The sequence below is a fragment of the Alosa pseudoharengus genome, unplaced genomic scaffold (genome assembly GCF_046254945.1).
Source record: "Alosa pseudoharengus isolate Yale_2024_CS ecotype anadromous, Long Island Sound unplaced genomic scaffold, YU_APseudo_1.1 YU_APseudo_1.1_scf_17, whole genome shotgun sequence".
Classification (NCBI taxonomy): Eukaryota; Metazoa; Chordata; class Actinopteri; order Clupeiformes; family Clupeidae; genus Alosa; species Alosa pseudoharengus.
The window spans coordinates 170,001-186,903 of NW_027468640.1; the positions used below are offsets into that span (position 1 = coordinate 170,001).

General features: G+C 46.1%; 1 non-coding gene across 1 annotated transcript; it reads left to right on the top strand.

Moving 5' to 3' along the window:
• The first annotated feature begins 9,711 nt into the window (after positions 1 to 9,711).
• Positions 9,712 to 9,783, top strand: trnaq-uug (transfer RNA glutamine (anticodon UUG)). The gene has a single exon. It is a non-coding gene; the product is annotated as a tRNA-Gln (tRNA).
• Positions 9,784 to 16,903: the final 7,120 nt, after the last annotated feature.

Here is a 16,903-nt window from a genome sequence, read left to right on the forward strand (position 1 = left end):
TCTCCTCCTGCCGCACCCTCTTGTCCTTCCACATCCTGCTCCTCCAGCGGCTTATGGTGACTCTGTGTGGCATCCCCGGCTTGGATGCCAAGTCCACCGCTACGGCCGCCCTCTGCTGTCGCCGCCACTCCACCGGCGTCTTAGCTCCAGGGCCCTCCCCAAGCTGGCAGTAGGGAGTGCCCTGGAACTTGGTGTGACCGTTCTTCGCAGTCCTCTCCAACCCACATACCCCGCATGTTGGAGGCCTCCTCTTCTTTTTGGCTGGAGCAGCAGCGGCGGTGGCAGCATTGAAGCTGTCACTCACTAAACACAGGTAATAAATAACTCTTTTAGTCTAGGTAAAATTAAATGGACTGGTACACACAGATTAAAACAATTTAACGAGATTGATACACACCCTCTGGCTCCAGCTCCACACCCTCTGGCTCCAGCTCCTCTAGCTCCAGATCCACACCCTCTGGCTCCAGCTCCTCTAGCTCCAGCTCCACACCCTCTGGTTCAGGCTCACAGTTCTTGGTCTTCTGCATTGCCTTCATATTGTCTAAGTGTGGTTTAAAGAAATGTTGCACCTGTATTTGTACTTTGTCAGTGAAGGGAGCTGGACACACCTCTGGGAGACCGTCTGGCGTGTGGCTACTCCACTCTGCCTTATTGTTTTAGCTTGATGGGCCATCATGATGGACAAAAGGAGTAGCCTGGACGGCCATCGCGAGAGACAAAAGAGGCCAAGTGTGAAGTGTGTAAGTGTGAAGTGGGTGGCTGCAGTAGCAGTAAAGTTATGTTGTAACTGACTTAAAGCCATATAATATAAATAATAACAATAACTATGTACAAAAAAACAGACTATATACAGTGTCAGGGTGGTGGTGGGAGTGGCCCCTCGCGCTCTCGCCGCTTTAGTTCTTGGAGCCACTGCTCCACTGTTCCCCCGTCGGCCCGGGCGCAAAAGGTCTCCCGTTTGTAGCGGCTGTGGCCGTACTCCCGGGTCTTAGGCTGGCCACAGCGCCTGCACTGAAATCGGGAGACCTTTTTGAAGGGCTTGAGGAAGAGCCCTTCCTCCCGGGCACGACGCTCCTGCTCTGCCTGGATCTTGTGCCTCCAGGCAGTAGAGCGGGGGATGGCTCCAGCGATGGCGATTGCTGGAGCGGCGGCTGGAGCAGTGGCTGCGGCGATGCTGGACGAGGGAGCCTGCGTGGACGGGGTGGTGTCCATGGCGGACGGGGTGGTGTCCATGGCTGAGGAGGAGGAGGATGTGGCACTTTGGAAGGCGGCGATGATGTCATACAGCTCAGGGGCCAGCGGCCCCCGGATGGTGGCAGCCAGACCAGAGGCGTCCGCGGGCAGGCGGTGCTGGAGGGGCTGGTCTGGCTGTTGGGGCTGCTGCAGCAGAGTCCGTGGGGCAGGCAGGGGCTCCGCTGCAGTCTGGGGAGCGCTGGGCCCTGGGACTGCGATGGCGATGGTGTCCCGCATCATCGCCTTGCTCCTCTGGTTGTGCCTAACAAGAAATAAAAAAACAGACAGAAAAAAATACATTATTAATCACAACAAAGCTAAAAATCATTATCAACATCAGTGCTGTGAGCCAAAGTATATTGACTTACCACATCGACAGGGTCCGCTGATTAACATCAAACAACTGGATCCGGGTGCTCGCCATGAGGGCAGGACAGTTGACCACATTGTCCTGTATCTGTTTGTAGTCCCTCATGACGGCACCCCAGCGGTTGATGCGGACCCCGGCGAGCGTCTTGCCCTCGTGGCTGTATGCGCGGCACAGCTCCAGCATGATGGCTTCAACAAGCCTGCTGGCTTTAGGAGACTGTGCCGCTCCCGCCCCCTGACCCAGGACGACACTGGAGAGAGAGAGAGGGAGAGGGAAAGTGTTAGTGACTGACTATAGCAGGCTCTAAAAAAGCTAAATTATTAATGCAGTGACTGCTTACCGCTTCACACTGTCCACCCCTGGCGTGTGAGCGTGCCTGTTGCTGGTCTTAAAGCGGCCTTTGACCAGCTTGTCCTGGTGGCGGGGGGGGAAGGTCACCGACGCCTTGTCACAGTCCGCCAGCTTGTCCCAGAGAGCCACCACCTCTCTGGACTGACGCTGTGTGACGAAGGCGTGGTGCCGCAGCTCCACGAGGGCATGGGCCAGGGCCACCACGTGATGGTAGCCGAGGTGACCGTCTGGCCCAACGACGTCCTGAAAGAAAGCACAACAACACACAAGACACAGCACATGAGCAAACACAGCAAGCATACAACCTCAGGGAATATGAAATGTTACAAGGCAGCTGTGCACTCACTTCCTCCTCCTCCTCAACCGGCTGCACCTCCATCCTGTCGTCGGCAGGAGGTGGGTGGGGTGGGTGGGGGGGTCCCGACTGGGATGACGAGGCCTCTCTGACACTGTGGGGCTCCTGGAGGAGAGCGCTGTGGTAGGCGAGGAGACGGATCTCCTCTGGCTCCTCCTCCTCTTCCTGGAAGCCCTCATCAGTGTCAGTGACGTCCTCCTCCTCGGCCTCGTCTGTCCCATCCGGAGCGTCGGGATCCCCCAGATCCTGCAGCACAGCGTTTGTCTGGGAGTACAGGTACTCCACCCCTAAGAGTTCCCCTGCAGAAAGAGAGAGAGGGAGGGAAAGACACACACACACATTAGCAGATGCCACAAGACAGCAGCAGCAGCAAACACTGTCTGTCGCAGATCTCTCTGTACCTGTGTACTCCCTGGGCTCCGTGTAGGATTCAACCAGTGTGACCCCCTTGAACTCCTGGGCCAGCTGGTTGAAGCTGTGCTGCAGTTGGGCACTGTAGCAACGCAGCGCCGCACGTTGTCCTCCCTCGACTGCCGCTCTGCCGCGGTCTTCGTTCCACCGCACCAGGCCCTCCAGCAGGTACACCTGAAAGTGGACATCACTTGCAGTTGTACCTGGAAAACATTAAAAAAAAAACATGGGGGGGAGAGAGCAAAGAGTTAGTGAAAAGCAAAAACACAAAACAACAACAACACATGTAAATGTGGTGGAAAAAATATACCTGGTATGAAGCGGCACTGGTGCAGGTGGAAGGACTCCAGGGAAGTGGAGCCTCGTGCACACCTGAAGACGGGGAGCCTCACACCACCCTTGGTGACCTCACCCGTCTTGGTGTACAGCTCCACCCCCTCTGGGTCCTGGATGCAGTCGAGGTGGCGGCGCTGCGTGCTCCAGATCTCCTCCATGCGGGCGCGGTCGATCAATGGGACGCCCATGGTGTCCGTCAGCCCCGAGAAAGTGTCCAGCACCTCCCGGAGGAGCCGCTCTGTCTCCGCCGCACCCCTCGTACGGCGGCGACAATGGCGAGCGAGCTCCTTGGCTGACAGTTTGATGTGGGCGTCCCGCCCCTCCACGGACTGCTTGGCCTCTCTCAAGCGGGCGACGTCCTCGTCGTCCCACTCGAAGATGGCGAAGGAAATCCTCGCCATGAAGAGGCCATAGAGCTGGTGGCTGTCTGTGGTGACACCCCTCGCGAAGCGTCGCATGAGGTGCCACACGTCAAGCCTGACCACCAGCTCGTGCCACTCGTGGTACATCTTTTGCACTGCCGATGTTCCCACGGTGACACAGCAGTCCCGGTCAACGTACATGACCTTTGGAGGGGCCTTTCCGGCTTTGCGGTACCGCTGCATCAGGCCGGCCGCCATGTTGGTCAGTCCGTCCCCCTCGGCTGCAGTGAGGACGGACACGAGTACCTGCCCGTACTCGTTGCCAACATTGGTTACCCAGGCGGCCGAGCCAGCGGCACCACCCGCAAGCTTATTGGCGATCTGCAAGACACAGCGCAAACACACAGTTAGACACACGGCACACCACAGTAACATTATACAAGGTAACGGCACAGTGGAGAGAGAAATCTCACCTTCTTCGTGGAGTCCATCTTAAGAAGATCGCCAAAAATGGACGTCACTCTGGCCCTGGTCTCGTCCAGCCTGGTCATGGCTTCACGGACGTAGACCCCACCGAGCCAGGTGAGTCCGGGCACCTTGATGATGTCCGGGAGCGACACCTCCTGTGGTGCCGCTCCAGGTGCCCTCAGCTTGCGGAGCACGGAAAGATACTGCATCGACCGCGCCATCCACTCCCTGGTGTGCTGCTCCACCAGGGAGGCACGGAGGCGAGCCACACCGTTGCCCAAGGTGCGCTCCTTTAGCAGCCCAATCACCGCTCTGTCGCAGGACAACCTGTGATGGAAACAGAACACAGAGAATACAGACAAATATAGTTAAGTACAGAGAACAATCAACAGAAAAAAAAGCATGTTGAGTGAATGTTGAATGACTTTCTTGTGACATACTTGTACGTCAGAACAGCTGGAAATTGTTCGCGGTGCGCGATGTCCAGCTGCTCCAAGATGTCCTGCGACCAGCCCGCGACCTTCTTGTGACAGGAGGGGCACTGAAGGTACTCTGTACCCATGTGGTACCACCCACTCCTGTCCAGGACCCTCCGGACGGTCCTGTATAGTCCAGCGCCCATCAGTTTGCGCCCACAGGCAGGGCACGTCAGGTGGTATGCCCACATCCTGTAGGGCATCCACAGAAAGAATGGGCGCTGGAAGAAGGCGTGGGCTGTGGCGGGGGGCTGCGTGTAGAGGGGCCGGGCGCCTGGCGGATACCACCACAGCTTCAGCTGTGTCGTGAGGGCAACCTTCCCATCGGCTGCCCTCCGGAACAGCGCCCGGCCCACCCACTCCTGCTGCTCTTCAGGCAGCGTCTGCCTCCAGCTGAGGGGAAGCAGCTGAAACACACACAGCAGACAGCAGAGACACACAGTTAGTGAGCTGAATGTGCAGCAGACAAACACACATATACACACACACACATCATACACACTCACATCATACATACCTCTTTGCCGGAGGCAGTCTGCTGAAGAGCCACCACTCCTGGTCCTTCCAGTGGCTGCTGAGAGGAGGAGAGAGAGGAAGAGGGGACCACGGCTGGTGGGGCGGCTGGTGGGGCGTCCCTGTACGTGCCTGACAACACATATCAGCGTTAGTACTTGCATTACTCATGCATTACAAGTGTATTTACAATAAAATGTATACTTACGGGGAGGGAGAGAGTCGACCTCGACGGCGGCAGCGAGCAGTTCGGTGTCGCTCGGGTCCGAGGAGGAGGCGCCTGGAGGCAAAGAATAACATGATGAAGCACTGGTGTGTTGTGAAAAGCACCTTACAGGCTGTTTTGTAGACGGTGCTATTACCTGGCGGTGGGAGGACATGTGCTGGCTCAGGTGCGGTCTTGGGCTCCTTGTCCCGAGCCAGCACATACATTTTCAGGGCCTCCATCCTGGACCGAGCTCCCACCTTCTGCTTCCGTATCCATGCCACGTAGCTGTAACAGAGCAAAGGGGGGAAAACACACAAAATCAGCAAAAACACACACACACACAATCAAAATCAACACACACACACACACTACTTACGTTCGACTCTCTTGGTCCCGCGCGTCATACAGGGACTTTAAGGTGCGATGGCTGTGCGCACCAAACCCCACCAGCGTGTCTCCCAGCCCCGCCCCTGCAGACAAGGAGCCCTCGCACAACCTACGCCTGGCGACGGCCGTCACCATGGGTGGGTACAGCCCGGCGTAGGAGGCAAGGGCGTCCTTGTTCTGCATCTGGGGCGTAGTTGTGGTGTCCCCTCCCTCTCTCTCCTTCTGGTGGCACGCCAGGATCTTTACGGCGAACCCCACGTTGTTGCTCAGCAGCCACTGGAATGTTTGCCCGCGGTACTGGCCGATCTGGAGCTCACTTTCGGCCAGCACCGCTTGCTCGTTGTGGACCCCGTACTTCTTCCACGCTCTAGCCCTCGCCTCGGCTCGAACCACATCGGCCCTCTTCACCTGCCCACCACTGGCAGAGCCCTGCTTGATAAATTTTTCTGCGGCTGCAGAGGGCCGAAGGGTGAGCTCAGAGGACGAGGGCTCAAAACGAAACACGGGGCTGTAAGACATTGTCTGAAAGATAAGAAGAAACAAAACACTTCACTGACTAATTGTCCTGTTAATGCACATTACCTGTTTGCCTCCCCTGGGGTGTTGGGATAACACTTTTAATATCAATGTTAATGTCAGGATATCAGCCCATTAGGGGTGTTGGGATAATACTTTCAATGTCAATGATAATATTAGGATATCAGACCATTAGGTTTTACAGTAGCAGCTAGCTGGACAGTGACCTATTGCCCTGTCCCCCCACCCATTAACGTTAACTTAACATACTGCCAAATGAAACATAGCGGTTGCGTTTTAATCTCAAAATACACAGATTTACACTTCGAATTTCGTTACAGCATTTATATCACAGCTACCCAAGGGTCTAAGAAAGTTAAAAACGTCGTCCGATTATAGTTTTATGGTTTATTCCGAACTGTACACGTCTCGTTAGGAGGCTGTGTTTTCCATTCATTCCTATTGTAAACGATTGCGGTTACACTTTAAACATAAAATGTGTGTATTTAAGCTTCGAATTTCGTTACAACATTTATATCACAGCTACCCAAGGGTCTTACAAAGATAACTACGTTTTCAGATCTTAGTTTTATGCATATTTCGCTTTTTTTCTTGTCACGATTTGACAGGTACATTAAAGTACATTACAGCACATTAAAGTCATTTAAATGGTAATGACATGCTAATCGCAATATAAAGTTTGTTTAAACTTTGCAGAATATTAAGCTGTTTTAATACTGATTGTAATTGCTGTTATGAAGACAAAAAGACATAACTTACGTGCAGTGAAACTTCCTTACTTCCTTTCCTTGCTCCTGCTGAATGAATGAAATGAATGACCATGCGTCCGTGAATTTTTACGAAACTCAGTCGGAGCAGAATTTAATAGAACAGGCCAATGAAACATTGCGAGGTTTTGGTAGGGCGGGACATACAAATAGAACAAGCCAATAAACATTCACTCATGGTTATGGTTATGATATTATAGCAGATGCGTGTCCAAAGCTACATAGAAAATAAGAAAACAAAGTTAAATTTAACAGTAAACTATTTAAAAAGTTGGTAATACTACATTAATTACACTGTAATTATAATAAATTATTTAATTTATAAAAAGCATGGCTTTATTTCAACCAGCTTTTATGGTGTGTTCATTTATTAATTGTTTATTTAAGCATGGCTTTATTTCAACCAGCTTTTATGGTGTGTTCATTTACTTACTGTTTATTAAAGCATGGCTTTATTTCAACCAGCTTTTATGGTGTGTTCATTTATTAATTGTTTATTTAAGCATGGCTTTATTTCAACCAGCTTTTATTGTGTTTTCATTTACTTATTGCTTATTTCAACCTGCTTTTATGGTGTTTTTTGTCCTCCACAGAAACAGGCAGTCTTTTTCTGAACAATATTTATTTTTATTAAAAACAATTTTAAAAAACTATATACACAAATATATACAAAAGTGGCTGCTGAGGAGGAGGAGAGAGAAAGAGGAGAAAGAGAGGGCCACGGCTGGTGGGGTGCCCCTGTACGTGCCTGACAACACATATCAGCGTTAGCACGGTGTATTACACATGCATTACAAGTGTATTCACATCAACATGTATACTTACGGGGAGAGTTGACCTCAGCACTCAGGCACTACAGCGTCAGGTGATGGGTCCGAGGAGGAGGCACCTAGCTCCTTGTCCCGGGCCAGCACATAGCTCCTCAGACGGCCTATTCTGGACTCCACTATCACCGTCAGCTGTCGTATTCAATCCAGATAGCTACAGTAAAAGAGCAAAGGGGGGAAAAAAACACACAAACACATACATTAAATCAACAAACAAACAAACACACACACACACACACTACTACTACTTACATTCGACTCTCTTCATCCTGCACTTTGTACAGGGACCTAAAGGTGTGGTGTGAATATGCACCAAACCCCACCACCGTGTTGCCCAGCTCTTCTATAGACTGGGGGCCAGAGGGCACCACCTGATCACCTGACATTTTCTGAAAGACAAAAAGAAACAAAACATTGTAATACACTGCACTGACTAATTGCACTGTTAATACACATTACCTGTTAGCCTCACCTGGGGTGTTGGGATAACACTGTTAATATAATAATGTCAGGATATCAGACCATTAGGTTTTACAATAGCTGGACAGTGGCCTAATCGCCCCCCCCCCCCCATTAACGTTAACTTAGCATAACATACTGCCACACACACAAACACAAAATACACAGCTTTACACTTCGAATTTCGCTACAGCATTTACATCACAGCTACCCAAGTGTCTTAGGAAGATAATTACGTCTTCAGATTTTAATATTATGCATGATTCCGAATGTGAGAGGTCTTGTTAGGAGGCTGTGTTTTCCATTCATTCCTATGGGAAACGATCGCAGTTCCACTTCAAACATCAAATTTGTATATTTACGCTTCGAATTTCGTTACAGTATTTATATCACAGCTACCCAAGGGTCTTACGAAGATAACTACGTTTTCAGATTTTAATATTATGCATTATTCCGAATTTGAGAGGTCTCGTTAGGAGACTACACTATCTGTGCCCATTCATCTCAATGCATTCTTATGGAAATAACAGTTACACTTCAAACATCAAATTTGTATATTTACGCTTCGAATTTCGCTACAGCATTTACATCACAGCCACCCAAGGGTCTTACGAAGATAACTACGTTTTCAGATTTTAATATTATGCATTATTCCGATTTTGAGAGGTCTCGTTAGGAGACTGTGTTTTCCATTCATTCCTATGGGAAACGATCGCAGTTCCACTTTAAACATACAATTTGTATATTTACGCTTCGAATTTCGCTACAACATTTATATCACAGCTATCCAAGGGTCTTACGAAGATAACTACGTTTTCAGATTTTAATATCATGCATTTTTCCAAACGTGAGAGCTTTCGTTAGGAGGCTACACAATCTGTGCCCATTCATTTCAATGCATTCGCGGTTACACTTTAAACATAAAGTTCGTATATTTACACTTCGAATTTCGCTACAGCATTTACATCACTGCTAAAGTTGTCCGACCACAGACAAAAAACATAACTTACGTGTTGTTTAGATATGAGGAACTTTTACTGTGAGCCGTGAAAAGTAGAGTGTCTAGAGCGGGAGAGACGACAGTAAACTTCAACTCTAAACTTCGCGCTGGGGAATTCAGCCAATCACGGACCAGAATGTAATAGAACAAGCCAATGAAAACATGCAAGGTTTGTTGTAAAGGCGGGACATGCAAATAAGACAAGCCAATGACGGGCCAGACAAATGAGACACAGATAAGACACAGGTAAAGAGCATAAGCCGATCCCGGAAGCGCAAGGATGACACGCAAATTCGTGAAGCGTTCCATATTTTGGTTAGGGTTTGGTTAAGGGTTAGGGTTGTGGGTCCGAAAGCAGACAGGACCCTAAAATTAGGCCTAAGGTCACTGAAAACATGGTCAAGGTCCCCCCTCATCTACCTTTTTGCCTTCTAATGACAAACCAGGCAAAGAGGCTTAGGGTTGGGGCTAGGGCTGAGGAACCCAAAGCAGGCAGGACCATAGAGTGGGTATCGAACGAGGCCTAGGGTTGCTGAATAGACATCCACCGTCAGCAATGTGCCTCCTTCACATTTCAGTGAAAGTTAAATCCAGGAGGACAAGGGGCTCTACGTGGGTTGGGTTTACTGTACCTGATGGCCCCTCACTCTCGGTTCCATGGTGTAATGGTTAGCACTCTGGACTTTGAATCCAGCGATCCGAGTTCAAATCTCGGTGGAACCTCCGCTTGGCCTTGGCAGCAGCGTTTTACGGCTTTTCGGTTACTCGCTGCCACAAACTTCACTGCACCTGGCAGGTGCTCTTATTCTCACACTGCAATTGCCACCTCTGGAAATGAAGTGGAAGTGGTCAGCGCCAAAAAGGGAGTACCTAGAAGTAATAAAAAAACATACAAAAATAACACACCATCAAGGTAATGACTGACATAGTTGAAAGAGTAGTCTGACCTAGCTGTGTGACATGAAGGTATGACTAAATGAGCAGAAGCAACTTTTTAACATGACTGCAACGATTCAGACTAATTTGTTTCATTACAAGTACATTAGAGCAATGGTTAATCACAGATAAGCTAGTGTTGCATTGCAAGGTAAGAGTGAGGCAACAAGTCCTGAAACTCAATGGACTAGACTGTGGGGGGAAAGGTAATGCAAAAAGTGGGGGAGGGGGCTAGACACCAATACATGGTCCTTTTTTGGCCTGTAAAAGGCACAGGTACTGAGTGGTTGATCTCTGCACAACAGGGACACTTCACAACATATTGTGATATCGTTACAATTTGATGGGGGGGTGGGAGGAGGGGGTGGGTTCATGTAGGTGGGCCCTATGACCCCAAAGTATGCCTTGACTGGGCCTCAGGTCAAAGAAGTTTGAGAAAGGCTGATGTAGACGACAAAGCAGCAAGGAGGCGTCGTGTGATCATTTAAACACGTTTTATGAAAAGGTCGATGAGGGTGGGAAAAATGACACATTTCTGTGCAAACTTTGCCTGCACTTCAGTCACATTGTCTTTTAAGAAAATTTTTTTTCGGTTCCAGCAGCCAACAACCTCAGAACTGACCCTTCAGGCCTCTCAGGAGGCCTTCTAACCTAGTGACCACCATAGCAACCAGCATGATTGCCCTAGCAACCAGCATAGCAACCACTATATTTATGCGTTTTAGCTTATTGGATGTTGCGTTAATGCAGATAACTTTTGATCCGTGTGCCCGATTTTTATAAATGAGGTACCGTTGGAATCCTTGGATGAGGCCGAGTTCCATGCCCATGATCAAACCCACTCTTGCAGTTCCTCGGAACCGCAATTCTAGTTTATTATTCCTTTTCACCCACTTTTTGGCCGAACTACTGCTCCTAGACCGTTTGAGCTATCGACGCAGTTCGAACTCCAAAAATTCAGGCCCGAACCGGTGTAACTTGCTTGTTACTTTCGTGTCGCTGGCCCTTGTCGTTTTCGCGGTATTCCCGTTTTTTGGCGTTTTTGGGCCCCATTGAAATGAATGGCGGAATGTTCAAGGATTCTAATTCCGATTGTGACATCACAGCTCTAATTGTTTAAGCTTGCACCTGGCAGTGTTCTGAGGCATCTGGCAGAGCTCTAATGGGCTGGGCTGGGCTGTCTGTGTATATGAAGTAGAGCCCGACCGATCTATCGGCGGGTCAATATTATTGGCCGATATTAGGCATTTTCCAAACTATCGGTATCGGCATTTATAATGGCCGATAAATGAATATTTTAAAAATAAAATAAAAACGGACGAAACACCCTTCAACCATGTCATGAGTGTTGGCGTTGTATAGTTTGTCCTCCAGAGGGCACTCTACACCGTCCCTGCTGGCAACACTCGTGTATAACGTGCCACACATCCTGCAACCTGCTGATCCAGCCAGAGTCGGGCAGAGAGAACCAGTTATCCGCGAGTGAGATCATCAGTGAAGTGTGTTCATGGTGATTTGGTCACGAGACATACATTGCTTGAAATAACAATTAAAAGAACATCCCCATCAGTTCTCTTAACTCAAATAAGCATGACAAAGTTCGTGAAAACAATGTCCAGTTTTGCTGCTGTTAAATAAGCCGAGAGTGAAGCGGAATTAGCTAGTAATTACGTTACGTTGTTACAGTGTAGTTGACTGTCTGTCTTTTTAACTTTTGGCAATGTGACTGAAGATGTATTTCTTTAATAGCGTGACAGTTATAGCAGTGAGACGTATCATCTCTCCCCGGCCTGTTATTTTGAAAGCGTATGTTTTACAATTTGCAGTAAGATGTTATCCATTGCTAAATTAGGGCTCATCATAGACTAGCTAACCACAAAGCTAGCTAATGCTATGAATATCAGTGGAAGACCGCTAACGTTAACATTAATGAGCTTGCAACCACAACGAACTTATTCTGCCTAAATAAAGTAATGATTTATTACTAGTATATCTGTAGTTACAGTCCCTGCATTGTAAAATGTAAATTAGACGTGAGAGGAGTGAACATTTAGACATAGAGAAAAAGTATCAAACGTAGCTTGTGCAAAACGTAGCTTGTGCATAAAAGTTAGCTTTTCTTTTACACGTGTGTGAAATCCAATGACGCCAAGTGTGCGCTTCAGACTGTCGTTCAGCCGCAGCAGAGTTACATAATGGATTTAGATCACTAAATAGTAGGTTTTAGAAGGCAGGCAGCAACTGATGATTGAAAATGGTTTGATGTAGCTTGATGGAAATAATTTTAAAAGTGCAGGTAAAGGGATAAGCAAGCTGACATTGTAATTATAAGGTAGCTTATAAGGCAATAGGGACTAATTATTACACATGCACACTCAAACATTTAAGAGTGACCTTTATCTTGTTTAATGATGATAGTAATAATGTCATCATTATTTTTTGTAATTGTTAAGTCTTAGTTCAAAGTTATATTTATGAAACTTGTTGTTTCATATCTTAAGTTTCTATTTTTATACATTTTATTTATCAGAACTTTAATATATTTCTATGTTCCTCTGTTCCACTGTGAAAATATTATTTAAAAATAAACAAGTTTGTTTTTGAAATGCATTATCATATTATTTTAGTCAATACTCATAAATAACTACAAATAACTAATGTTAGGGAAATCTGTTAATGTTTTGTTGCGCGTTTCTGAAAAAAAAAATATATATATATATCGGCCAATATATCGGAATATCGGATTTTTAAATCAACAAATATTTGTATCGGTATCGGCCTTCAAAATCCTTTATCGGTCGGGCTCTAATATGAAGGTGTGTGCATGTAACTTTTGACCAGTATGTCCGATTTTCATGAATGAGGTACCGTTGGAATCCTCGAATGAAGCCCAGTTCAATGCCTTGCCAGCACTAAGTGTAAAGGTAATGTAAAAAAAGATGAGAAAGCCAATCCATGTTGATACAGGTCATTAAAAAAAAAAATATATATATACTAAGTTTGAATAGAGCTAGCTGGGCATTGAACTGGATTGGGAAAATATATATATATATATATATATTTTCCCAATCCAGTTCAATGCCCAGCTAGCTCTATTCAAACTTAGTCATGTATACAGTTGTATATATTACAACATTGAACGTTGAATCAACGTTAAATTACTATAGGTTCTGTATGCTATTTAAAGCCGACCTAACGATGAGTCCCTTCATGACGGTGTGTTGCAATGCATTCTGGGTGCTGTGCTGTGATTCGACGGCTCGTCACCTGACCCACCAAACAACGATGCTACTGGGTAGAGTAAAAATAAATCGCTACCAAGGCTCCAAATAGCAACACACGTACACCGTAGCATAATGAGGGTATCTACATGTAAACCGAAGCATTGAGAATTGTGTAAGTCTACAGGCAGTTTATTAAAAAGAAAAACAGTACACTTATGAACGTGTCGGGTCAACGTCAACGATAAGTAAGTTAGGCTAACGTAAACGTTAGCTATTTGCTGTTGTCATATGCTTTACGTGATGGCCATTCATCACACTGTTTGGCAGTCTGAATCAGAATGACCTTAGCTCTCAGTAAGTTACAGTTTATTATAGTCATGTGATTTACATAAAGTAGTAAACAACAGTAATGTTAAACGTGTCAACTAGTTAGATTCTACCCCACAAGCCACAATAGAGAACGTTCAAGTAAGCGTTAGCACATATACAAACCTATTCATGTTAGCTAACATGCTAAGCATTGAAAATGAATGCGTTAGCAATAGCCACTGCTTTTTTGAGCTAAAATGCGTGGAAATGCGTTAAAAACGTAATCAGCCAAATTGACTCACTTCTTAAGACCCTTGGTATGGTGTTGCAACGATGAGTCGAAATGTAAATGGTTAATCCTATGGTTTTAATGTGTAAACAGCCCAACCGCGATTTTGCAATGAAGTGAATGGAGTCATTTTAGGTACTACTTTCACGAAGTCTGTAGTTCTGTTAAAATTTATCTTATCTTTGAACAGACTACATGGTTATCTTCCTTACACTTCGTAGATGTAGTTACTACAATTTGGAAGCGAAATTCGAAGTGTAAATATGGTTTTAATGTGTAAACAGACCAACCGCGATTTTGCAATGAAGTGAATGGAGTCATTTTAGGTACTACTTTCACGAAGTCTGTAGTTCTGTCAAAATGTATCTTATCTTTGAACAGACTACATGGTTATCTTCCTTAGACTTCGTAGATGTAGTTACTACAATTTGGAAGCGAAATTCAAAGTGTAAATATGGTTTTAATGTGTAAACAAGACGCCTGATGTTTAATATATTGTAACGATTTGATAGCGACACACACAGTTGTCCAATCAAAAGGTTTATTCACTGAGAACGAGAGCAGGGACACAGACCAAGACCAAGACACAGAACACAATGCACACAGGGCAGGTCAAGTAGACACACACACTACACATACAGGGGAGGACGCAGCCTCCCACACAAAAAGGATCACACACGAGGGAGAACTAAAAGGGAAACATGTCACAATAAAGACGCTAACATTACACTCAAAACTAAGGAGAAATACAGACATAAACCCCCCAAATGTTCGCTCTCGTGTCCCAGGATGCCCTGCGCGGGAGAACGCTAACACTGTCTTGTGCGCCGACGTTACAATATGTTAATGAATGGGCACAGTATTATTGTGTACAGTAATGGGCTATCAGTAGTATGTAAACAGTTAATGTGTTATGTGATTTACATAAACTAGTAAACAACAGAAATGTTAAAAGCTGGTATTGTGTTTCCTGAATTCTTACATTCAGGCATTCAAATGAAATGTAATTAAATAGCATATCAATCATGCAACAATGCAAAAACAATGAAACTAGTGTAGGCCTAATTATATTTTACATTAGTAATGCAGTACTCTGATGTGCATGCTTTCACAAACTTTTGTGAACAATCTTAGCACTTTAAACATTGATTGTTTTGAAGTGCATGTATAGCAATATAGTAAAAAAAATAAAATAATTGTGATATCATTACAATTTGATGGGGGGGTGGGAGGAGGGGGTGGGTTCATGTAGGTGGGCCCTATGACCCCAAAGTATGCCTTGACTGGGCCTCAGGTCAAAGAAGTTTGAGAAAGGCTGATGTAGACGACAAAGCAGCAAGGAGGCGTCGTGTGATCATTTAAACAAGTTTTAAGACAAGGTCGATGAGGGTGGGAAAAATCGTACATTTCTGTGCAAACTTTGCCCGCACTTCAGTCACATTCAGTCACATTGTCTTTTAAGAAAATGCAGTCCATTTTTCGGTTCCAGCAGCCAACAACCTCAGAACTGACCCTTCAGGCCTCAGGAGGCCTTCTAACCTAGTGACCACCATAGCAACCAGCATGATTGCCCTAGCAACCAGCATAGCAACCACTATATTTATGCGTTTTAGCTTATTGGATGTTGCGTTAATGCAGATAACTTTTGATCCGTGTGCCCGATTTTTATAAATGAGGTACCGTTGGAATCCTTGGATGAGGCCGAGTTCCATGCCCATGATCAAACCCACTCTTGCAGTTCCTCGGAACCGCAATTCTAGTTTATTATTCCTTTTCACCCATTTTTTGGCCGAACTACTGCTCCTAGACCGTTTGAGCTATCGACGCAGTTCGAACTCCAAAAATTCAGGCCCGAACCGGTGTAACTTGCTTGTTACTTTCGTGTCGCTGGCCCTTGTCGTTTTTGCGGTATTCCCGTTTTTTGGCGTTTTTGGGCCCCATTGAAATGAATGGCGGAATGTTCAAGGATTCTAATTCCGATTGTGAATTCACAGCTCTAATTGTTTAAGCTTGCACCTGGCAGTGTTCTGAGGCATCTGGCAGAGCTCTAATGGGCTGGGCTGGGCTGTCTGTGTATATGAAGTAGAGCCCGACCGATCTATCGGCGGGTCAATATTATTGGCCGATATTAGGCATTTTCCAAACTATCGGTATCGGCATTTATAATGGCCGATAAATGAATATTTTAAAAATAAAATAAAAACGGACGAAACACCCTTCAACCATGTCATGAGTGTTGGCGTTGTATAGTTTGTCCTCCAGAGGGCACTCTACACCGTCCCTGCTGGCAACACTCGTGTATAACGTGCCACACTTTCACGAAGTCTGTAGTTCTGTTAAAATGTATCTTATCTTTGAACAGACTACAACCTCAGAAGTGACCCTTCAGGCCTCTCAGGAGGCGCTGGCCTTTAACCGCAGCCAGAAGAGAGTCAGCAGAAATTTTATTGCCTTTAAAAAATCTGACTTCTTAAAAAATCTTAAACTGGCTGCATTACGTGATTATTTCTGAGATTCTGATACGTTTTTAACCATGACCTATACACAGTTCTGGTTTGAAAATGTATCTCTTAAAATAATCACTTTATGCAGTCAGCTTAAGATGGCTTACTAGCAACTAACTAATTACCCTAGCAACAACCTAGAAACCACCCCTGTAATGTCAACCTAGCGACCACCATAGCAACCAGCATAGCAACCATGTTATTTATGCGTTTAAGCTTATTGGATGTTGCGTTAATGCAGATTGACAAATACTTTTGATCCATGTGCCCGATTTTCATAAATGAGGTACCGTTGGAATCCTTGGATGAGGCCGAGTTCCATGCCACTGATCAAACCCACTCTTGCAGTTCCTCGGAACCGCAATTCTAGTTATATATGTAAAGCTCGTAGAGACAACTTATATATATTTAAGCTTACCCGCTTTAGCGATTGATCTCAGCTCACTCAACTTGGAAAAACTCTCTCTGAATGGAGATTCGCCTTTTGAACCTTCACCCCTGGGCGAAAGGAAACAAGGAACATTAATCCATCGTTAAACTTGCAACAGAACTTCGAGGAACACATTTAAGTGAGATAATCA